Below are 8,816 nucleotides of genomic sequence, written 5' to 3'. Positions count from 1 at the left end.
TGGATGCCAGGCAGGAATATTATAACCAGCAAATTAAGCTTCAGAATTGACGATGAAATAAAAATCTTCCATGATACACAAAAGTTAAAAAATTTCACAATTAGAAAACCTATTACAAAGCATACTCAATAAGATATTTTCTATTGCAAATACAAAAAGTAGAGATAATACCTTGCATTCTATCAAATCATAATGGAGTGAAATAAGAAATAAATGATTAAAAAAAGAGGTACTCTAACACCTGGAGACTAAATAATGTGCTACTGAATGACCAAAGGATAACAGAAGAAATCAGGGATGAAATTAAGAAAAAAAGTACTTAGAGGTAAATGAGAATAGCAATACAATATATCAAAATCTCTTGGACACTGTGAAGGCAGTTCTAAGAGGAAAGTTGATTGCATTGAGCTCATTCCTTAGAAGAACATAAAGTAAAAAAATAAATTACCTAATATTACATCTCAAAGCTCTAGAAAAAGAAGAACAAATCAATACAAAAAATAGTAGAAGACAGGAAATAATTACAATCAAGGCTGAAATCATTGAAATTGAAACAAAAAGAACAATCTGGAAATCAACAGAACAAAAAGTTGGTTCTTTGAGAAAATGAATAAAATGATATACCCTAGCCAAGTTAACAAAGAGAGAAAACTCAAAATACTAAAATTCATGATGAAAAAGGAAATATCACAAAGGATGGTAATAAAGTACAGATCATAATCACAAACTATTTTGAAAATTAATACTCTAATAAAATAAAAAAATTATGACGACATCAACAAATTTCTAGAGCTATATGGCCTACCCAAATTGAACCAAATTGACAATTTTAATAGATCAATTTCAAGAAATGAAATTGAAAATGTCATCAAAATCCTATCAAGAAAGAAAAGCCCAGAATCAGACTGATTCTCAGCCAAGTTCTATCAGACCTTCAAAGAAGAACGAGCACTAATCCTTCTCTAATTATTCCATGAAGTAGAAAAGGAGGAAACCCATCCAAACTCATTCTATGGTGCTAGTATCATCCTGATACCAAAACCAGACCAAGAAGCATCTTGATTTCAGACCAATATCTCTGATGAATATAGACACAAAAATTCTTAACAAAATACTTGCAAATCACATACAAAAACATATTAAAAGTTGATTGGGGGCATTTATACTAGGGATGCAAGGTTGGTTCAACATACAGACATTAAGACCAATGGCACAGAATAGAAGACACAAACACAAACTCAAATAAATAGTTATCTCATACTAGACAAAGGCACCTTAAACATACTTTGGAGAAAAGATAGCCTCTTCAACAAATGGTGCTAGGAAAACTGAAAATCCATATGTAACAAAATGAATTTAAACCCCTATCTCTCACCCTGCACAAAACTCAAGTGAATCAAGGACCTAGACATTAGACCAGAGACCCTGCACCTATTAGAAGAAAAATTAGACCTAAATCTTCATTATGGGGGCTTAGGAACTGACTTCCTCAACAAAGCACAAAAAGCAAAACCAAGAATTAATAAATGAGATGTTATCAAACTAAAAAATCTTCTTTACAGCAAAGGAAAAAAATCAAGAACACAAAGGAAAAGCCTACAGGTGCCACCTGCATCTCAGAGCATTGATCTGCAGGATATATAGAAAACTCAAAAATTTAACACTAAAAAAACCCTCCAAATAACCCAATCAATAAATGAGCAAAGAAACGGTGTTCCTTCACAGAAGAAGAATATATAATCAGTCAACAAATACATTTTAAAAATGCTCAACATCACTAACAATTAGAGAAATTCAAATTAAAACTACACTGAGATTTCATCTCACTCCAGTCAGAATAGGAATTATGAAGAATACAAGTAACAATGAATGTTGGCAAGGATGTGAGAAAAAAGTTACAGTCATACATTGCTGGTGGCACTGAAAATTGGTGCAACCATTCTGGAAAGCAATACGGAGATTCCTCAGAAAACTAAGAAGGAACCACCATTTGACCTAGGTATCTCACTCCTTAGCATATACCCAAAGGACTTAAAATTAGCATGCAATAGTAGTGATATGGCCACACCAATGTTTGTTGCAGCACAATTCACAATAGCTAAGCTATGGAACCAATGATGCCCTTCAACAAATGAATGTATAAGGAAATGTGGTACATATACACAATGGAATATTACACAGCCATAAATAAGAATTAAATTATGGCATTTGCTGGTAAATGGAATTAGTTAAGTGAATCAGATAATCCCCCCAAACCAAAGGCTGAATATTTTCTCGGATATGCAGATGCTGATCCATAATAGGGTGGGGAAGTGGAAGTTCACTGGATTGGACTGGGGAGTGGTGGGATGAGAGAGGGAATGTGAATGGGAAAAAACAGTAGAATGAATCAGGCTAATTTTCCTATGTCCATATATGAATACATGGCCAGTGTAACTGCACATCATGTACAACCACAAAAATGAGAAGTTATATTCCAGGTATGTATGATATGTCAAAATACATTCTACTGTCATGTATAACTAAAAAGAAAAAAATACTAAATTAAAAAAAATAAACGTCATTACTAGAATATAAAAAAGATATCAAAATGTGAACTTATTGCAAATATTTAGTCCATCACATTTATGTTTCAGCTATAATTTTATCACTATACATCAAGGGTACCATAGGTTTCCTGGACCAACCAACAGTCTTAAACATGTTTATTTAAGTAAAGAATGATGTGATAGTAATGATTTCCTTGATTTCACAATACATATGTAGTGGTTAACTATTACTGCATGAAAAATTACTCCTAATCATAATGACTTAAAACAAAATGTATATACATATATATACACTAATAATTTCTGAGCATCGGGAATCAGTCTGGGTGGTTCTTGATCAAAGATCCTTTGGCTTTGCATTCAAGGGCTTGGCTGGAGCTATACCATCTCTAAAATTGTTACTTGAGGTAATATTTGCTTCCAAGATGGCCATTCAGGGGGCCTTGATTCTTCACTGGTTATTGGCTAGAAGTCTCAGTGCATCTATACATAGACCTCCCAACAGAATTTCCCGAGGATTCTCAAAATGTGGCAGCTGTTTTCTTTAATGTGAATGTTTGGAACAATGGAGAAGAGGAGGGAGGAAAGCTGAAGAATAAAGAAAGGAAGACATGAGGAGACACAGGACTGCAAGACTAAAGCTAAACTCTTTTATAATCAAACCTCAGTAACGCCTTCACTTCTTCCATGCGTTATGGGCCCCATGGACCTACCTTGCAGAGTACAAGTGGAGATTATGAAAACTAAGAGATGGCATGACCTGGGACCATCTTTAAAGCTGGCTGCTTCATCTACCAATGTAACAGCTTTCCACATACAGTAGAGGACACAAGATTCATGAAAAATTTATAAGTGCAAGATATTCAAGATAGTATGAATATTACCTTGAATAAAACCAGAATATTGCTATTTAGATAACTTAAAAATATGACAAAGAAATCAAACTGTTTGGTCTATTAACCACATAAGTAGGAGAAACATCACAATCCTTTGCCAACATTAAAATGTTTTTTTCACAATGCTTCATACCCTGATTTTTTAATGACATTTCATTTCTCCATCAAATGCTACATCTCATTTTCTTCAAATTTCTTAAGGAAAGTGGCTAAGATCTGATAAATTTTCTAAATTATTAGTGTGTTCCCTTTATTTAAAAAATGTTTTCTTTGATGGGCATAGTGGCACACACCTGTAATTCCAGTGGCTCGGGAGGTTGAGGCAGGAATATCAAGAGTTCAAAGCCAGCCTCAGCAACTTAGCAAGGCCCTAAGAAACTCAATGAGATCCTGTCTCTAAATAAAATACCAAAAAGGATTGGCGATATGCTCAGTGGTTAGGTTCAATCCCTTGATTTAAAAAAAAAAAAAAGCTTTATTACATAGGGAATATTTTTTAAGTAGTTCTTTTAAGTCTAAAAAACACAAAGGAGGTTACAGATATAGTTATTTTATTTTATAATTTGTTTAATTTCATTTCAGTGATGGAAAGATCTTTTGGCACTAGTCATATCATGCCTATGTGCCTGGATAAATTTCAGCTTTGTCAGGTTAGTGGGGTATTCTAGCACATTAATTATACTTTTATTCATCAGGACACAGGAAGTAGTATTGTTTAAAGGTAAGAAACATAATTGTAACCCAGTAGACCTGAGTTCTAGACTACACTATACTGACTATAGCTGGCTATAATTCTAGGGTTAAGTCACTTAATGCTTTCAGATCTCTGTTTTCCCAAATTTAACTGACTACTTAAGGTATTTATCCCTCAACATGACTTTTAGAACTGAATACCTGTCCCTGGTTATGGTTTTCACCACTGAACATCTATTTCATCACCATTCAAATATGCAAAAAGGCGAACTGGTATTATGTGTTCTGGTCAGCTTTCTCACTGCTGTGACTAAAAGGACTCAGAACAAGTGTAGAGGAGAAAAATTTGAGGGCTCACAGTTTCAGAGGTCTTTGTCCATAGGTGACTGGCTTCATTCCTGGGGGCTCAAGGTGAGTCAGAATATCATAGATGGTGAGAGTGGCAGAGGGAAAGCGTCTCACATGAGATCAGGAAGCAGAGAAAGACTCCACTCTCCAGATACCAAATACATACCCCTATCCATGCCCCCAAAGAACCACTTCCTTCAGCCACACTCCACCTGCCTCCGGTTACCACTCAGTTAATCCCATCATGGATTGATTTACTGATTAGGTGAAGGCTGTAACTCAATCAGTTCTCTTCCAACCTTCTTGCATTGTCTCACCCATGAGAATTTGGGGGACACCATATCTAAACCATAACATTATATGAGTAAATTCAATTCAGAATATTAATAGACCAAGTTACACCAAAATTCTTTCTCAGTCCAAGATTGTGCAAAACCCTTTCAGTCTCCACACCTCAACACCTTCACCTGTAAGGTAAGGATGTACAGAATAGAGGGCACAGAGACTAACCCACAAAACTACAATTATCTTATATTAGACAAAGGTGCCAAAAACGTGCATTGGAGAAAAGACAGCCTCTTCAACAAATGGTGCTGGGAAAACTGGAAACCCATATGCAACAAAATGAAATTAAACCCCTATCTCTCACCATGCACAAAACCCCACTCAAAATGGATCAAGGACTTAGGAATAAAACTAGAGACCCTGTGTCTAATAGACAATCTTTAGCCATTTCTTGACCAGCTTAATATGAGGACCCATCACGGACTAATAAAACTAAATCTGTTAAGTTCTTCATGATTAAGAGTAAAATGGGAGTGACCGAGGCTCAGAAGAGTGAGACCACCTCTTATCCTGGATAAGAGTTCGAGGAAAGCATTGCCTACTTCCTATTTTTCTTGATTTTACAGGAACCTGTTTACATTGATCTTCAATCTAACCAATTTGGAAAAAAAATCTGTTTTTTAATGCATAAATTTATTTCCCAATACTTGATATTAAACTTGATTAAAAAATATGAAAAAATAAATCAAGATTACACTGACTTTGCGTTCTAAGCATATTTATTGCTTTGTCTCTTTATCCTCAACTTTTTTCTCCATACTTAGAGTGCTGGCCTTTTACTCTCTTTCTACTCAGTAATGACCTTCATAAGACCCTGGGTCCCATTTACCTCTCCAATATTTGTTTAATTTGAAATGTCAAGCCAGTTACCTCTGCCCTCTTCATCTTGGCTGCTGTTTTTTTAATGTCTTCATCCCTACTGTAGCAATTTATTTACACTTCTAATTTCATTACATGTAAGTTATTAAAGATCTTCAGAACACTTGTTTATATTAAAGATGCTCTATCAAATTAAACTGTGTGGCACAGCTTGCCCATTCATACTCAAGTGCTCTCAAGGCTCTTGGTGTATATCCCCTACAAGGGAACTGATATTGTTTAAAGATTGAATTTTGGAGACTTTATAAGTCATTCTAAAATGAGTGATATATGAGCTAGTGAAAAGACTTGGATTTTAGTCCAACTTTTTGCATCAATGAATGCTTTCGTATATTTTATTTCCTTTCAAATTCACATTTGTAATGTGAATTTGTAAATACATCAGGAGCCAGCTGTGTACTTGGAGTTCAAGATACAAGGGTAAATAAGAATTCTTCATAATCCCAGCAACATGCATGTGAAGAAAGGATGGCAATATGAAGCAAAAGTAAAAACAGACTTATTCTATATGCAGTAAGAAAAACTCTCTGAGGCTCTGTCACAAATGACCTGAGGTGCACACAGGAGCAGCAAGCAATTTGCAAAGCAGAAGGAAGACGAGTCAAATAAGAAAAACAGGGCAGTGTGTGCATGAAATTAGGAGAGCCTCTTGCCCTTTCCTTTGAGATGAAGAAATCGTACAGGTTATTGACTGACGGCTGCTTCTTCAATCAAGCTCTGTAAAAATAAAGAAGCAAAGGAGAAACGTGGACTTGATCAACAATGGGAAAAAAGAATAATAAGAAGCCTGATGGCTCTTCTGGCTTAGTGTTTCAAGAGAGAGGTGGGGAGGTGGTGGGTGCAGAAACCAGTGAAAGGAGAGTTTGGAGGAAAGTTTTTCAGTTCAGATTTTACCACTTATTGGTGGTGGTGAGGGGTCGTAGAAAAGCTATTGCAGGCCATTCTTCCCTATAGAAATCATTAGCAATAGCCTAGATAGTCATTCAGATTGGGTATGTATGTTTGTGGGTGGACATGTGGAGGTAGATACTGCCTTGCAATATGAGATTGGAGTGAGAAATCCATGTCAGCTACTCATGGCATTGCCTTCTCCACTCCCTCCTTACCAAAACAACACCACCAACAACAAAACAAACAAACAAGAACAACAACAACAACAAAACCAGTCCATGTCGGGAAAGCCTTTAGATTTTCAAAAGGTTCAGATTAATCATGACCTGTTTATCTCTTGCCAATATGCCACTTCCTGCAAGTTTCAAGGTGACCTCTTGATAACAGCTTTTCTTTTCATTTGCCCTGGAGTTTCTCTTCTTCCCTCTTTTCCATCCACCCTAAGGAATCCAGATTGACACCTGATTTTCTGCCATTCCCTGACGTACACCAGAAAATACAGGAATAGATACAGAGACGGCAGTTCATTTGCTTATGGTCAGTCATAGGCTAGCAAGGAGGCAGTGCTGGACAATAAATCAGCAGATAGGATTCTAACACCCCGTGTTATTCCACACCTGTGACATGCATAAATGTGTACTGCACTCTTTATACAGAGGGAATGACCACATCTGAAGCTTATTAAACACAATTTAAACCAATGTCCAGAGAATTGATGACCTGAGCTATGTACTGATCATTCTGGAACATCTCAACATCATAATGCTTGCTCCTGGCAGTTATCTATAAGGGCTCCTCATGCAGCCCAGGAGAGGGAGTGAGTAGCTCTACACTGGGGTTGACTGCTGATGTCTTGGCTTTGACAGTACTTCTGGATTAAAGCAGCCATTTCTTACATTCCTAGTTTAACTAAATAATGAGAAAGGTATTAAGCCTTTTAAGGGGTTCATACACAAAGCCTGTTTCAGGCAATGAAGAACCAAAAAATGTTAATGGAACATCCCATCTTGCTATTTGTAAAATTTGGTGTAAGATGCTGAAATTTGGACTAGGAGCCTCACATGGAGTCATGGACTGGGTATGAAAAGAGAAGGTGATTTAGAGCATTTTATAAATAAACCAAGTGCAAATATAGAAACATAAACCTTTGTAAGTGCATATTGAAGGAATGGAGAACAGTTCAAGTTGATGACTTTGAAAGAAAATGGAATAACAATTGTTACTCATTTGGTACCCAAAGAGACCTTACTTTCCACACTCTGTGTCCCTTTCCTTATATCCCCATCTTGTGGCCTTGTGTTCAAGTATGTATAAATGAATTTCTTTCAAGATTATTGTTTCATTTTGTGTTTTACTCTGTATGTGTAAGTTGGGCGAATCTCTAGTGAAGTGTTCCTGCCAAGGTGACTTCTGGAATATTTTCTTATCTGAGGCTCAATGACTTATACAAGGGTCAGAGTGGGTTGGAAACAGAAAGACAATTTATTCTCTCCAAGATCAATTCAATTTTCTTGAGAATCCTGTTTTGTATTTCTTACTTGCAAAGAACTGAGCAAGATCTATTGTCCAAAAGTAAGTTTTCATCTAGGTACAATTATATTGAGCAATAATTCAGCCAACAAATATTTAATTCCTGTATACCAGGAAATTCTCTAGACAAAAAATAGTATAGAAAATACTATGAGACAAATATGCTTTTTGAGAACTTACATTGTATATTTCTTATGTTTAAAAAATATTGATTATTAGATACCGGCATGAGTTACTAGAAAGTTATTTTTATGTTACCTCTATCTGTTAATTGAAATTTGGTCTCCTTAATAACAAAATGCGTTTAATAAAGCCAGCTTAAAACATAGAATTATCTATATAAAATGCATATTATGGAGTATTGCATGAGTGTAAGGTATAATTTATAATATAAATATTCTAATTTTTAAATTTTCAGAATTCCTTATCCTGAAAAGCCATAGAAAACATAAAGTGTATCTGGTATTTAAGTATATCTTACATTCAGAAAATTAATTATTTTAATTTAAAAAAATGAAGAACCATGAGAAACAATTTCATCTAAGTTTCAAAATAGAACAGTAGGTTTAGAATTATTAATATGATGAGAATTTTTGTGGTATATCACATAGTTCAATCTTGAGTCTTAAAGTAATAGTAGCAAACAGATTTAAGAAATAAGATGCTATATTTATTATTTATTTCT

Source organism: Callospermophilus lateralis, chromosome 14 (assembly GCF_048772815.1).
Source record: "Callospermophilus lateralis isolate mCalLat2 chromosome 14, mCalLat2.hap1, whole genome shotgun sequence".
In the NCBI taxonomy this organism is placed as follows: domain Eukaryota; kingdom Metazoa; phylum Chordata; class Mammalia; order Rodentia; family Sciuridae; genus Callospermophilus; species Callospermophilus lateralis.
This window is presented reverse-complemented; position numbering follows the sequence as displayed.